The 16,021-nt window shown below is 38.8% G+C and overlaps 2 pseudogenes; one reads left to right on the forward strand and one right to left on the reverse strand.

Annotated features, from left to right (window-relative positions):
- Positions 1–3,139: 3,139 nt before the first annotated feature.
- On the forward strand, positions 3,140–6,719 carry LOC110054636 (uncharacterized; annotated as a pseudogene).
- A 638-nt stretch (positions 6,720–7,357) lies between these two features.
- LOC110054638 (monocarboxylate transporter 3-like) lies at positions 7,358–14,271 on the reverse strand (annotated as a pseudogene).
- Between the last annotated feature and the right edge of the window lie 1,750 nt (positions 14,272–16,021).

Here is a 16,021-nt window from a genome sequence, read left to right on the forward strand (position 1 = left end):
GGACCTTCCTTTGCCCCAATATTTTAGAATGTAGACGACTTGACAGGATTGTGTATGTCGGAGGACTGATTCGGAAGAAAATTCTCCATTGCTTGCTTTCCTCATATTGCTACATTGAACTCAAAGAGTGAACACCGTGCCACAAATTTTGCCACCTTTTTATACCAGCACTTTGTGTAGATAAAGCTTAAATGTTTACATCATCTACTCAATTAATATTTTATAGTTAAAGAAAAGCAATAAAGTAATACTGAAGTGAGTTGGTGAAGAGTTAAATATAATTATCCAGCTTGTTGAATACATGTATGAGATGATCATACAACCTCGGCACCATGCACGCGGCCCTCAGGAAATCATCTTAACGAACGCGCTCTAGAGAAATTATTACAAGTTATTTATTATTTATATACCCTTTTGACTTTGTTGTGTATGTCTATGACTGCCTGATGGAAGGGAATAAGAAACTAGTGGCAAAACATACCAAAGATTGGTAATTTGAATAACTTCATACAGCAACGGTGATTAATCGCTCATTAGGGTTAGCAGAAATACGTCAGTGCTTTATCTAAAAAGTCGGTCTTTGCTCTTAAAAGCTTTTGACCAGTGTGGGTTATACTGTTTAAACCATTTCAGTATTGTTAGACATGTACCAGTTCTAACGGTACTGATTTGGCACTCTTATTAAAGTAAAGGAGGTGAGAATGACTAAAGAACCACATCTGTTCTGTGTGTGGGTTTTCTGGCTCAGTCTCAAATGCTCTGTCATTAAAGGAAATGAAGGTAAGCTCACGATTACACAAAATCTGACAGAACAAGATAAAAGATGTGGGACACACAAATGTATAATAAGGCTTGCTGTGTTATTTTTTTTTCTCGAGCAGTGAAATGCGCTCGAACACGGTTCACGATTCAGACATGGGATGAGTATTAGAAAAATAACGACCCTTAGCTTTGATGTAGAAATGCGTCAGTAAAAGAAGAAAGGCCTTAATAGCAGGAAGATGCAACAAATCAGTAGCTCATTGGCCAATGTATCTTAAACCCCACAAACCTGCAACGACTCAAGATCGATAAAGAGTTTGAAAAGGTTTAAATTTATGTCAGTACTGTATTTTTAAGAGATGTAAAAGGAAACGAAAGATGATTCAATTCAAATGAACTATAGTATTCCAATCCTTGCATAAACGTCCTCAAAAAAACCTATAAAAAGGTCATTAACATAAGTTAAACCATAGCATATGTTTGCTCATTAATTTACGGACGGTTGCTTTGTTTGACTTTGTCATTTAGTAATGAATTGTATAACTGCTATTATCTAACAAAGGTGTAAAGATTCACATCTGCCCTGATTACTGTAGCTTAACTGCCTTTTTTTCTAATTCTAGATCTATGTTTGGGATACTCTATAACTCTTTGAATAACCACTGATGATCGTGAATGTTCCTTCACCGACAATTAGTTAATTGCTGATCAACTGAGTTAGGTTACAATTTGCAGAAGTCGAGTTTCTGTCGGACTCTTTTTCATGGACAATTTGAAATTCTCAGTACAAAAATGACTATCAGCTGTATCACTACTATTTAAATCTGAAATCAATGGCAGTGAAATTCATTAAAATTTACATACTTACTGTAAAAAACTGAGCTGTAAACGGTTGACTTTGAGGGGGATTACACTGACTTACATATAGCTCCATATTAACGTAACGGAAGCCTTTTCCTTTCTTCTTATCCGTCTATCTGTTTCTAACAACTTCTTAAACTCAGCTCAAGTTTGAGGTGTGTTGACTGAAATATCTGGTTACAAATTGGTATCCCTCGAAACTACTTAATATTGGTTATTCTACACCGTCCATCAGTTCAGTTCATTTTTTATAAACTCGAGTCGGGTTTTGTTTGCACTTGTCGTCCGAGTAATTTAAGCTTCACATATCTCTCTTACTTGCGAAAAGGATTTTCCATGAGTATTTTTTTTCGGCTAATCGCATACTTCTTTAGAGGAGTTTAATTTATAACGCACTCATAAAATTCTCCAAGTTCCAAGGAAAGAGCCTCTTACAATTCTTTCAATAACTGCCCAGTGATCTCACAGATAACTCGTTCAACGGTCACTTAAATGAGATGAACAAAAGATATGTGCGTTTGCGTGCATATTGCATCTAAAAGGGGAAAATGTATTTTGTTTCAATCCAGCGCCGTCCCTTATAACCATGGTCAAAATAAAAGAACTGGAACCATTGAAACCATACAAAAATTGATAATATTTTGCAGAATAAAACGAAACTTAAGTAATCGCGAACTAAGACTTGCCATACATTAGTCAAATGAAGTCGCAAATAAAGCATTAACCAGGAAAAGATGTTAAACGTTAAGCCGTTATCTACACAATCATATGTGGGAGGCGCGGTGGCCTCATGGTTAATGCGTTCGTCTCCAGAACGAGCAGTTCGGGTTCGATCCGTGGCCGGGGACATTGTGTTGTGTTCTTGGGCAAGACACTTCCCTCTCGCAGTGCCTCTCTCCATTCAGGTGTATAAATGGGTACCAGCGAACTTAATGCTGGGGAGGGGTGGGGGGTAATCCTGCGATGCACTATCATCCCATCCAGGGGGAAGTAGAAATACTTCTTGTCGGTTTATGCTACAGAAACCGGGATAAGCTCCGGCCTGATGGGCCACTTGGCTCGTATGCAGACTTTACCTTACACAGTCATATAAATCGTTTGACTTAAAAAATAGATTCACATAGGAAAGCCTACAAATTCGAAATCGCTCCCCAAATTCAAAGTAACACCATCTGAGAGTGCATGAAACTAAACTTGTTTTTATCATTGTATTACCATTTTCTGTAGTTCGAAAAAAGAACATTTTAATAAAAGCTCATCGGTAATTCACTTGTCCTTATTGGTAACAGTAAAACACTTGCTAGTGAGCATTGCTTACTAATTTCGTGTAAACTCCTATTCATGATTGACAAGATAATGTGACAGGATCTCAGAGATCTTATCTAAGGGCCCATCTGCAAGAAATGCGAAGGAAATAAGTAGACTAATATGAAAACAATTTAATATTTTACAAAATATTTTGTCAAAATATGAGCCACCTGCATACACCCAGACTTTATATTTCTTACAACACTAACTCGATAGTTTTACTGTTTCAGATTATTGTAGAACGTTAGAGTTCTTCCCACCTATCAATGGTTACGCCCTTGTAAACCACGTGATCAAAAATATATCTGTAGAGCGAGACGATACTTGTCAAATCGCCTGTTACCTCAAGAATGACTGTCTCTCTTACAATGTCGGTCGCCTTAAAGACGGAAGCTTCATCTGTGAACTGAGTGATTCAGACAGCAACCAATATCCTCAGGATCTACAGAGGCGCCAAGGATTTATTTTTCAAGGAACCAAGGTGAGATGTTTTATGATCTCTGAGTATGTTTTCATCACGACCGTTCTTTTCTTCATGTCGGCATTCAAAGTTACCTTTCCAACTGTCGCCATCAGTCCTTAGCTGTATTGCACACTTCCAGGTCTCCACAACCCAACTGACGCTTGAAAAACCAAAGTGTCGTATGGTTATCTCTCGAAACTCACTGGATATATTAGTGGGAATGAAAGACATACCACGGTGATAAACACGACAAAACTGTTTAAACTTAACTTTTCGTATGCTTCCACACAAATCTTCAGAAGTGACCGTTTCGTTACGATTCGATATGAGTTATTCTAGATCTTCCATTACCCCCGGGTCTAATTAGTTTTAGAAAGTTTAGCTCGTGTCGAGTATTGTTTGCCAAGGCTTATCGTCTGAGTAATTTTCGCTCCACGAATTTCTCTTTCCTGTGTAAAAGACCTCTCCATGAGTATGTTTTGACTCCCTGCGTATTATAACGCACTTCTAAGATACAGGGAAAGATCAAGCGATCAGAATAGGTGTGCAATCTCTGATAACAGATTTCCTTCGCAACGGTCGTTTTGCTTAAGCTGTCTGCTGATCCAGCAAGGACTCGCCAAAAGTAAACACTTTAAAACGAACCCTGATTTTCTGTGAGGGAATTTTCCCAAATTTTAAAATATCGTCAAAGAACAGATTTACTTTGCATATTTACAAAGCATTGCACAATAACACCACTGATAAGAATGCGTTGTTTGACCCAAACAGATTGCATGTTCTACTAACTCGTGTACTTTATATGACGAATGTGCGATTGATACAGATAACAAGAACATGTGTGGATCTTGTGGAAAAGATGGCGCATCAGGTTAGTTTAACCACTGCTGCATTTCGTATCATGCAGCATAAAGCCGCTCTAATCAGGGGCTGGCGGGGAGTTTTAGTCCCCCTACTTTGTAACAGTAAAGATAAATAAGTAAAGGAAAACATCATATAATATAACAACTTATTATGAATAATAATGCAGATCGTCTTCATCAGTGGATTATATGCCTTGATGGGAAACTCCCTGGTCAGGTATACTTGGACGAATTATTTGCAGCCAGACACAAATGTTGCCGATGTTGCTAAGGTGAACGTGCTCGCCCAGCAGAGCTTAAATCAAAGCACCGTCCATCCTAATATGTTTTAGAACGACGCGTTTTCGAAAACCCATCAACGCTTCGTGCACACACCACTGTTTCCGCCGCGGCAGCGTTTTCGCAATCCATACCAAACCGCTCGAAATGCTGATATCCAATCACTCGCGAATGTGCATGCAGGTGAATTACTTTAGCGGTTTCGAAGTTTTCGCGTTTTCAACTGTTTACCTTTTTTGTGAAAAGAATGAGAAATATGCAAATAAAAACGTATTAGTGAGGCCAGGGCCTAAGAATTGAGAACTAAAATATCCTAAAAAAAACAATGAACTATTACTAGCTCATACGCTCTAAATCCACGGACTACAGCGTTTCGAACACCAAAAATTTACTGCATTTGTTAATTTCCTTTTTTATTGATGCACCTTTTACACAGCTTTATTTGAACGGCGCTGATGGTTGGGTTTATGGTTTATAGTTTACTACAAGATTATTAGCAGGAGTGTAGAAAGGTGGAGTAAAGTTCATTGTGCAAAGTCGGATTTGATATCGAATTTAAAGGCCTGATGATAAGTGCTTACCAATGTACTGTAAAAGCACTACTTCTTAAGCGCTGGGGGTTTTGTCATTGTTTACGATACGCTTGCTATTTAGACGCCACTTTATAAGTCTTAAAATCGCACACATGATTTTCTGGGGAGCATACCTGACGGACCGCTCCAGCGATGTCACGCTTACGCATTCGTGATTAAGCCCCTGCCCAAAAAAAGTGCTGGGTGGGCCCCGTTAAGGGGTCGAACAAGATCAATGGAGACAATTTCCACGGCGCGTGAAACAAAAGGAAAGAAATCGATTGATGTCTGATGTCGATGAATAACACCAACGCCCCCCCCCCCCTTAAAAACAAGAAAATAAATGAAAGGAATTATCATAAAGTTGTTCAATGCGAACCAATTTTTTTCGTGCCGACCGAAAAGGTTGAAGTACAGCGATAGAACCTATTTTATCTCGTGTATTAGATAAAGCCTCATTCAATTACTTCCGAAAAAATGAAAAACACTTCAATTTTGGTTTCTTCGTTTCCTTTGTAAAGCTTCAAATTACTCATATTTGAATGGAATCGCGATCTTTTGGTGTTTGTTTGTTTGTTATAAACGCACAAAATGCCTACATCTTATGCACAACAAGCGCTACAAATTAAATTATTTTTTAAAGTAAATTTCTGTTATGTCTATCACGTCTTTTAAACAATGCAAGCACTGGTGCTAATCGTTTCACCTGTGAAACTCTTTTTTTTTAGAACAGTGGACGAAGATCAGCAATGATGCTGTGTGTTTTGGAGCTCGTGGCGACGCATATGGAACTTTCAAAATTAAAAAGAGTGGACACATACAAACGTTCAAGCTTGTTCACAAGAACGGGTCGTTAAGATGTAACCCAAGGGATCCACCATCCTTCTGGGGATGCACTCATTCCAACTATAGAGATAGGAGACTGTTGACAGTCATAACTCACGATAACCAACCTATTCCCTCACTTGCAGACTACTTTAAACGCGGAAACGTCGATGGTTGTAGGTATTATTCTTATCGCCTGGATAATATTGATGTCAACTCAACTGAACTGACATTTAACAAGCTTTCCATTCCACTTTCTGTATCCACTGGTCAGGAGTTTCGCATATGGTATCTACAGGACTGGAAAAAATGTTATTAGGATGACAACAGTGGTCAGACTTGCGCAGACGTCTATGCGTGGTACACTCAAAACTAAACCGTTGACTCAAAGATACCGAGCTTGATCTTCAAACATTCTGATACATATCAATTAACCAATTGACGAACAGGATCATTGTTTTTCTTTTCTGGAAGATATCTTTACCCAGCACCGTTTAAAGCCGATTTGATAATGAGAAGTTCCGCTGTTATAAGTCTCTTTTGCCTGTTTGGTATAGCACGTTTTAGAGTTCATAGGCTAAGAATACAGTCCGCATCAAAAGGCCTTCGCCTTTCGGGATTGAATATGTTACCTGTGATTTTTCGCTGGTGAGTTTTGCTTTCGCTCACTTTCAATTAAGTCAAAAATCAGTGAAAGATATGTTGAAACCTCACGAAATTTAATTAAGGAAATCTAAAATACTTTGCGCGCCATTCAAATATTCCTCCAAAAAAAGCTGTGAATGCACGTGATGCTGAGTTGTCTGAGCTTTCTTACGCTCAGATGAGAGAGAGGATGACCTCGGTCATCCTCTCTTGATTCTGGTGTTTGCCGTCCTAGATTCATATAATACGATTAATATTTACGTTTTACAGTGACTATTAATGCTATTAATATGAATCTAGCAAGAGAGGTGTTATATGGACAGGTAGGTGGGAGTCCAGTCTTTGTAGCATACAGGTCACGAGGTTACCATTAGCTCCTAGTTTTTTAAGCTTCCCACGGAGCCATTCTATAGGCAGTTGCAACATTAATTTTGATGTATTTCCTTCATGGAGGTGGACCGTTAACACTGTAAGTTGAATTATCTATCATTGTGAATATACTGTTTGGGTATGCCAACATGGGGTTGTGTTTTCAAGGACAGTAACATCGGTAGTTTTAGGCGGATACTCTTGAAGTTTCATGATTTGGCAAATTCAATAATTGGCACAGGCCAAATCTGGAAAATTCAATATTCGGAAGGGCAAATCTTGAAAATTTAATATTTGGCAAATTCAATATTTCGCAGGCCAAATCACAAATCTTGATAATTCAATATTTGGAAGAACAACAAATCTTTATAATTCAATACTTAATTCTGGAAGGACAGATCTTGAGGAGAACCTTGGAGGATATATCGTATGCAACTAATATAACCCATTTTCTCTCTAGATTTACTGAAGTAATCTATATGAATACAAGATAAAATATTCTAAAACTGAACACAAATCCTAACTCGCCCAACTAAGAAACAACGTTTCGGATTGTAAAGTATTTGCAAGACCAGGCCGCTGAGCCACGTTTAAAAAGGTCGTACCCAATTCGAATTACACAAGTATCTTAGACCTCCGACACTGATGGATTCGTTGTGGAAATCGGTTTATATCGAAAGGTATGTAGTGAGAAGCAGCCTATCGACCTTAATTAAAGTGAGAAAGGAAAAGACACCGGTTAAACAGCACTCGTGCAAACAATGAAATTTTCTCGTGAACTAGAATCTGTCTGGGTCTCCTCTCCTTGCTCTGTGTCCATAGCAACAGTAGCGATTTCTTTCATTGCTCCGTTCAGCCCCCAAAGATCAGAAAATAACTCTCCAGGCTCCCTCGTCTTAGTAAAAAGCAACAGAAAAGAAATGCACGCGCCCGCAATTACCACGGCACCTGACATGTAAAAGGCATGCGTGTAGGAACCCAAGATGTCGGCCATGAGACCTGTGAGACGAAAACAAAAATGTATGCTATCGTAGCGTGATCTCTCGATCGGGAAGTCCGGGTTGAAATCCCGGATCGTTTGGGTTATTACCACTGTTTTTTTTTTGTTTCGTTTTACTTTTTTCCTCTTTTTGGTTAATGCATGCGTTTCTAACAATAAACCATTTACCTGCGGTTAACTTTTCGTTTCCTATCTTTTAAAAAATCATCGGAAGCTTTTGATCTTTTGGGAATTCGTCTAATAAATAAAGCTTAAATTGTTTTGGGAATTTTATTTTTTCCTCGAGGTTTGGAAACCAAACGCTTAAAAAGCGACTGCAGAAGTTACAGAACATTTCCAAAATTGCTCTAAAAATTTAGGGAGTGACCGCACAGAAATCATGAACTCTCAACAAAATAATTCTTAGAATTTTCGTTAAGTTAATCTTTCAACTGACCACATTGGCTTGAGATCTGACAAACCAAAGTGTCCCCATCCAGCGAAAATAACGTTTTGAGAAAACATCACTTAGCTGTCAATCAATAGGAAACGTTTACATGTACTTCAAGTAGAAAACGGCTGTGAACATTTCCTCGGTGTACATTTACTCTTTTTTGAATTTTCTTGTTTTTGTCTGGAAGCTCGTAGGTCAAAGTCATTTTTACAAATAAAAACGACAATTCAAAAAATTTTCATTCTGAAGGTACAAGGTAACCTTAAAGCAAGCGACAGACTTGTACAACAACCCACTGCCTGGCCAGCAAGTTACGCAAATCCAGTGAAAACCATGGACCACTTTATCAGCCTTTTTAGGCCCTATCAGCATGGCATAACTTGCCTGTGTATTCTGCGCTTCGCTGCTGAGGCGAGTGTAAAAAAAAAACCACTCTAAGTGTCAACTCCACCGTGCATAACAGATGTGGGAGCTGTTGGCTGGGAATCACTCTGCAGTTCTTCTATGTGATGTGCTGGTCGGTGTGTCAGTAAATTCAATAAGAAACACTTAACGCAAGTAACAAACTCGAACGCCAACCATAGGCCTGACCAGTACCTTACACACGCATACAGCCATATCAATCAGAAATGAAAGTCATGCCACGAACAGCTGTTTCGGCCTTATTAGGTCTCATCAACATGGCATAGCCGTGGGGCAGTGTGAGGATTGGAAAGCCAGTGTTCAAGTAGATTCAATAAGAAACACTTGAAGCAAATAATACACTCGGCCTCGCGAATACCTATATAAGCTATAAGCTGCAACTCGACTTGGTTTCAAGGATGTCAAAACCCTGAAAGTATCCGGACGTACTTCGGAAGCTATTCGCTCATATCTACACTCGTCCGAAAAATGGGCATCAATCTAATTAATTTTTTCAAAAGAAGCTTGACAGTAGAAGTTCCAATATTAAATCAGTCTGATTAATCAAATTGTCCAAACATTCAAAACCTTCAACGCCAATCAGCATACCTGCAACTGGTGCAGCGCTGGCCAGAAAGAACGAGGAAATTTGCAGTTCCCAGCCAAGGGCAATGGAGACTTTTGATGGGCTCATGCATGTCATAATAACTAGAACATTGAATGCTGTAATAAACAAACCATGTATCATATGGCCAAAGTAACAGCCAAAATTGATGCTCCCACGGCCAGCTCCGCTGCCTGATAGACATAAAACGTGTTGACTTTCTGGAAGTCACACCGTCGACCAGATATCAGTCTCCCAGCACAAAAAGTGAGTCCATAATAGACGAAGAGTCTGGATGCTGCGCCAGCGGTAATTCCGATATCTTGACAATATCGCACCTGGAAATTAACAGAAATATTTAGTTGACAGTTAACGAGCAAATCATTTCTTTCTAAAAAGGCGAACAGTAGAAAGGTCTAACCAAGTGTTCTATCTGTGCGGTTTTTCTAGTCCTGAAAATCTCAAGATTCAACTGCAACAAATTCTAGCAGATAGGCGTTCTGCCAAATGTTTCTCGATCGATGCCAAATGTCTCTGTTATTATACTATGAAAGAATTAGCCTTTATCTTTGCGTCTAACTAGTTATGGATGCTCGCGAGAGTTTGGAGATCATTTGAGAAGCTGAAGTGGGTCGGCTAAGCATCAAGCAACTCTTACACTTCCCTCGATGATCTCTAAACTTAAGCATCGAAAACTCAATGTTTCCAAATTAAGGACGTTCGCGCGAAAATTTTCCAACATTGATTTTTTTCTGAGACTTTTACCACTGTAAGATGATGAGTTAGCTATGTCAGAAATGTAAAAAAACGGGGAGTCACCGACTTAGTTTTGGAGAAAACATGCCTGGAAGAACACCCTAAATCTGAAAAAAGCGGGCTTTTTTAGCGAATTAAGCCACAGTGTCTGTAAGCCCAAAAATATTGCAATTAGATCATTGAAGTGAAATGTTCTCTGCCAAATATTGTTTAAGTGGACCTATTAAGTGAATTTAGTCAACTGGTGAGGTTCCTTAAAGAACAAGTTCGCATTTAGCGACCATATTTTCACGCGCCTTGCAGCCGCAAGATGACAGGATTCGATGTCCCGTGGACAGAAGTCTTGAAAATTTTTTTAACTTCCCACATTGATTTTTTTGTTTATTTTTAGACAAGACAATATGGAGATAATTGTAAATAAAATCTGTTTCTGGAAAGAAAAGTAGAGGTCATGACACCGAACTTCCAAGATCGTTAAATCCAGGCAAAGCTATAGCAATGGCCATCTGTCCTATCATTGTTCATTTTATTTCTCAGCGCGCGTTCTCATGCATGGCGTGGCGTGTGAATTTGCGTGCGCAGTAAGGATGCGCGGAAACAATTAGCACGAACGTCCTAAACAACTACATATTTTCGTGGAAGTGGCAGGGGGAGGGTGTGGGAAGGTGAGTTTATTACTTGGGAGGGTCTGTTGGCCGCGTGTAGTTTTCTACAAAAATCATTTTCAGATTCCAAGTAAAGCTCTAAAAAAGCCTTTCTAGGATAGAGGTTCCTACTCTATTGGTTCAATTATCAACTTTTTTTCATTTGTCGTCCTGAGCATGACTCTTGCAAATGTTGCTTGGATTTGTTCTTAACTGACGAGGGTGAGAATTCTTAATGCTTGAGTCCTCCATGTGACCTAAACATGATAAAAATCTTAAATACTATTTACCAAGTGGATCTAGGGCACAACATGACCAAACAATATGACAGATGCCGATTTGACCAAGGCCACAAATTTAGGTTCCTTACACACAGTAATATACACATAACATCCTTTCTTCTCCTCGTCCACCAACAGTCTTAACTGCTCCTTCAAGTCCACTCTGATTTTTTTGGACACCAGCTTCAGCACTGCTGGTCCTTGTCTCCACTTCTAACAAGGCATTTTCAGCATTATCACTCTTAATGTTAGGGCTGAAGGTGAGTCCAGACAAACATATGAATAGATAATTTCTATCACACGATAGGTGGTCTGTCAGCCAAAGGCATCAATCATAGTCTGCAAAAGGGGGCCAAGGACAAGAACCCCTCCTCCTTTCCCACATGAAACAATCCCAGTTGCCAATGATCACCTCTGTTTGAAGAACTTGCTAATGATATTAAGACTTGCAGAGAACACACGACCAGTGCCAAATCCATAAAGGACACTAGGTGAGATACAACGTAAGAATGTTTCTCGCCAGGAAGGAGAGGCCAAGGCTTCATGCGCATAAGAATCCCCCAAGTAAAAGAGTGGTAGCACGGCAGCCAAACCTGTTGATAACGGCTCCAGATACGAGTCCGGAAAAATTAATGAGTGCCGTGGTAAGTGAACCTACCCAAGCTGAAAAAGAAACAATGTACAAAAAGAAATCTTACAGTCAAAAAGAATTTGTAGTTAATTTGATACCAAGGGATAGGGCTGTCCACATTATGTTCGCCCAACAGGGAGGCAAAAGAACTGAGTGTTTTGCTAGCCACAGGTCCAAGTCATTGTATTAAGTTAAGTACTGTACTGTCCAGTAACAAATTTCAAATTTTCTTCTAGACAAAAACATAGCTTCTTGTTTTTTAAGCATTGGTGAAATCTTATTTCTAAAGTATCTTCAGATGCCTCACTGGACGAATCAAGAACTGAGTAAAAAATTCAGAAAAAAAAAACAACAACAATGTACACCATATTGGTTACCGTAAAATTCGGAAAATAAGCCCCGGGGCTTATATTGTTCAAAAGACCTTTTTGAGGGGCTTATTTTTAGAAGGAGCTTATATTCGGAGGGGCTTATTATTAGGAGGAAAATTTGCGTTTCAAAATTAGCTGGGCTTATAATTGAAGAAAAATTTGCGTCAAATTTTTTTAGCTAAAACTGCGGCCCCCAAAACTCTATCAAGACTTGCGTAAATATTTCACAGCTTTGCCTGTTCCCTTTCGTAAATCCAGCCAAACCTTTGTGGTATGTGGCCATCGAAATAGCCGCCAGTATGGCTTAAATACAGGCGTTTAATGTATGTTTGTAAAACTCCCTGAAGAAGTCTACGGTAGTTAGATGAAATGCGTCGGAGAATAAACAAGTTTTACAACTGAAGTTCGCAGAGTGCTGCTCACTAGTTTACCTTTTAAAAAAATTGTTTTAAAAAAATTGCTTCAGCACTTGTTGACCACATTGCTTTAGTGCACGGAATCATTCTTTTATGACTAAAAAAGGCTCCCTGATAATGGTGATTATGTGTAGTTTGCTTTGGTTTGTATAATTGAGGATAATTTCCAAATACAAGCCCCCAGGGGCTTATATTTGGAGGGGCTTACTATAGGAGGTATTTTTGCGTTTCAGATTTGGGGGGCTTCTATACGGAGGGGCTTATACACAGAGAGGCTTATTTTCGGAATTTTACAGTATTATCATTGAACAGTTTATGGCCAAGTAGTAATATTATATCTGTTGGATGTATTACTCTTAGTATTGCCCTTATTAGTTGTATTATTGTAAAGTAGAATAAGTTCTTGTTGTAAAACGAAAGAAAAAAGAAAGAAAGAAAGAAAAAAAAAAAAAAACAGTTTGCGACACCTTAAAATGTCCAGCAGCATCAGATTCATATAAATGAGGGCAATTCAGTGCACTCTTCCATTAGATGGCAAACAAATTAATAAAGAATACTAGTGATGCTCTTTCAGCCATTTCACTTGTTCAGCATAATAATGTCCTTTGTGATAAAGTTTTCAAGAAGTACCAGTGACCTTCACTAGAAAAAGTAATTCCTTCTTTGAAGGTTCAAGTGAACTTCCTCATTTAAAACTTTGCCAACATGTCAATAATTACATTCATCAGGCAAGATTAATTTATTCGTTAACCACTTGTAACCCAAGCCAAATTTTCATAACCTCATCCTTCCAAAAAGATTTCGTGACCAACCAATAGGCTTGCGTGACGACAAACTTTCTGTAAAAAAAGAACTGTCTGACGACCATGTTATTCAGTGCATGAATAAAACCCGAAAAGAACTGCAGTTCTTCTGAAGAACATCACTGAACTAAAGCACGGTGTCTTCTTTAGTCTTGCAAGGCACATATCAATAATGAAATCCACACGGAAAGAAAAACAGGGGGAGATACATTTGCACATGATATCCGTTTTGGCCGAGTGGGTTAGGGCGCCGGACTTGAAATCCGCAGGTCGCGGGTTCACGTTCCGCTATCTGAGCACTTCTCGGTTGACCCTATTTCAGCTCCTCGGTCATGCTTGTAAATAGCCAAGTGCTCTGCCTCCTGCCAGTTGGGATTTTTAAGGTCTTTAAGGCCTATTTTATGTCCCGCTACTGTTTAGTTGGTATATTTGTTTCTTTCAGTTCAAGTGGCATGTTAGGTGTAGCTAAGCGCATTGAACACAAACAACATTTGAACAACGGTTCTTACACAGTCGACGTAAAACAATAGAGAACAAAAGGACAAAAGAACGAGAAAAACAATGAACATCAATGAAAACAATAGGTTTGTGAGGCGGTGTTGTGACCGGCAAGACATTCTTGGGCCTTTAAGTTGGTTTGCTTTTCTTAAATTTTGTGTTTTCCCCAGCAACCATGATGTATGTGTGAAACTTACCTGTTTTCTCTCTAGATTTATTCTTGAAAATAAGCCATGAATGCTGGAAAGAAAATTCCAAAAACTGAACATAAATCCCATAGCAGCTAGCCAAGAAACGGTCGCCGAGAAACAAACAAGCTACGACCGTCTTCCATCCTGTACATAAGCCATGAGTTCAAAGCTGTGCAAAGACAGCACTTTTAGGTGATTTTTATCCGCATCATTTACAATAATAATGCTACAGCTCGGGGCGCCATAGGCCAACAAGACGCACTGAACGATGATAACAGCAGTGGTGTAATGCATGACGAATGACTATAGGTCCGCCTAGCGTGCGATAAGTCCAACGTAAAAATTTGACAAATTTGTAAGATTTCCTTGCGTTTATGTGGAGATCCGAAAAACGTCATTGACCTCAACTTATAAGTAAGTGCTTGATAAATGGAAAAAGTAAATAATCCTCACAGCAAGTGACTCTTCGGTCATGTTGTAAATGGCCAACCTTCTGCCTCCTGCCAGTTGGAAATTTTTTAAAGCCAATTATGTTTAGTTGATATATTTATAATTTTTTTCAGTTTAAGTGGCGTGCCTGTGAACTAGCTAGGTGTAGCTATGCGCATTGACCACTATAAACAATAGCATTTGAACATTTGAACAACATTTGAAGTCACGAATTAGTTTGCCACTTTTTTCTAAATATTTTAAAAGTAAACGTTTGAAGTTGTCTTTCAGTAACATGTTGGATGGTTAAATAGACGGTTCAACTGAGGTCTTGAGCTACTGTTATTCTTTTAATTCCAAGCTTTCGCTGATCTACGGCATCGTCAGGAAATGTAAAGAAAATATTCCACTGTGCGTGATATAAAAAGCGATGTAGGTGACACGAATAATGAAAATATATAATAAGGACGATCTGTTGTACAAATGTGGCGGTTTATTTAGTGTTCAAACATCGTGATATATTCAAGCCGAATTTAATTTTCTTTCAACTTGACATTTGTGCAATAAACAGCAATGGATGCTCGTTTAAGAGAGTTCAATTTTCGAGCAAATTCAATTTACTTTCAGAGAACTGAAAGCAACATGAAAAGCGTGTTCTCAAATTTAACTCGCCCGACACTATCCTTTACAAGATGTGTTACTAAGCCGCAGAGTCTTCCTGTCTGTCTTTTTATAGTTTCCAGTTATGCTTACCTTGTCAGCCACTTCCAATCTCAGCCATTTATTTATATGTAAGATCTCGATCAATATTTCTCCACTACGGACCGAACAAGCTAGTTTAATAACATATATATCAACTTTTGAATGATTTATTTTATATCTTTTTATTTGATATATTTGCCCTTTTGCTGCCTGTATCGCGGGGATCATACGATACAATTAACTTCGGAGCCCCTTCACAGGAGCTCTATCTGCACGCGGTCAAGATTCACCGTTGTATTTTGTTTCTAGCAAGTTTTCATTAAAACACGCGGACATGCGCGGTTCGAGCTCTGGCAATGTTGTCTGTTTAATTCACAAAATTCCTGCTACGCGCGACTTACCACAACAATCCTCGAGAAAGTCAGGAAACAAGTAACGTTTTTAAATTACTCGAAGAGTTTTCGATTCTAGTTGTCCAACTTTGGCTCTTATTATTGTCACTATTCACCTTGGCAGACATATCTTATGATATATCTTGGTCTTGCAAATCAATAAATGTGGCTGCCATGGTTAAATAGTATTTTAACATGCAGATCGCCCTCTCTCGATCAACCTGTAGATTCCGGTTATATTTTTAGCAGTGTCATCAAATAAAAGTGTGTCCGGGGCAATATGTTGTCTTCACTGATCTGCTTTATGAAAAGACGATCACGTGTTAGAGAGTAAAGCAATCACATTTCGAGAATGTTCTTTAATTTAAGGCATACAACACACGCTGTGATTGGCTGTAAATTTGCTTTGTATAAACTTTCTGTCAGGCCTTCTCTCGTGTCTGTATCAGTCTGTGTGAAGACGGGCGCTATTTTCAAGTTCGTAAATAAATTAGCTTAGTTCTCTAAGTGACTCGCCTAAC

This window comes from Orbicella faveolata, unplaced genomic scaffold (assembly GCF_042242905.1).
Source record: "Orbicella faveolata isolate gen_17 unplaced genomic scaffold, um_ofav_v1 contig_12, whole genome shotgun sequence".
NCBI classification, from domain to species: Eukaryota; Metazoa; Cnidaria; class Anthozoa; order Scleractinia; family Merulinidae; genus Orbicella; species Orbicella faveolata.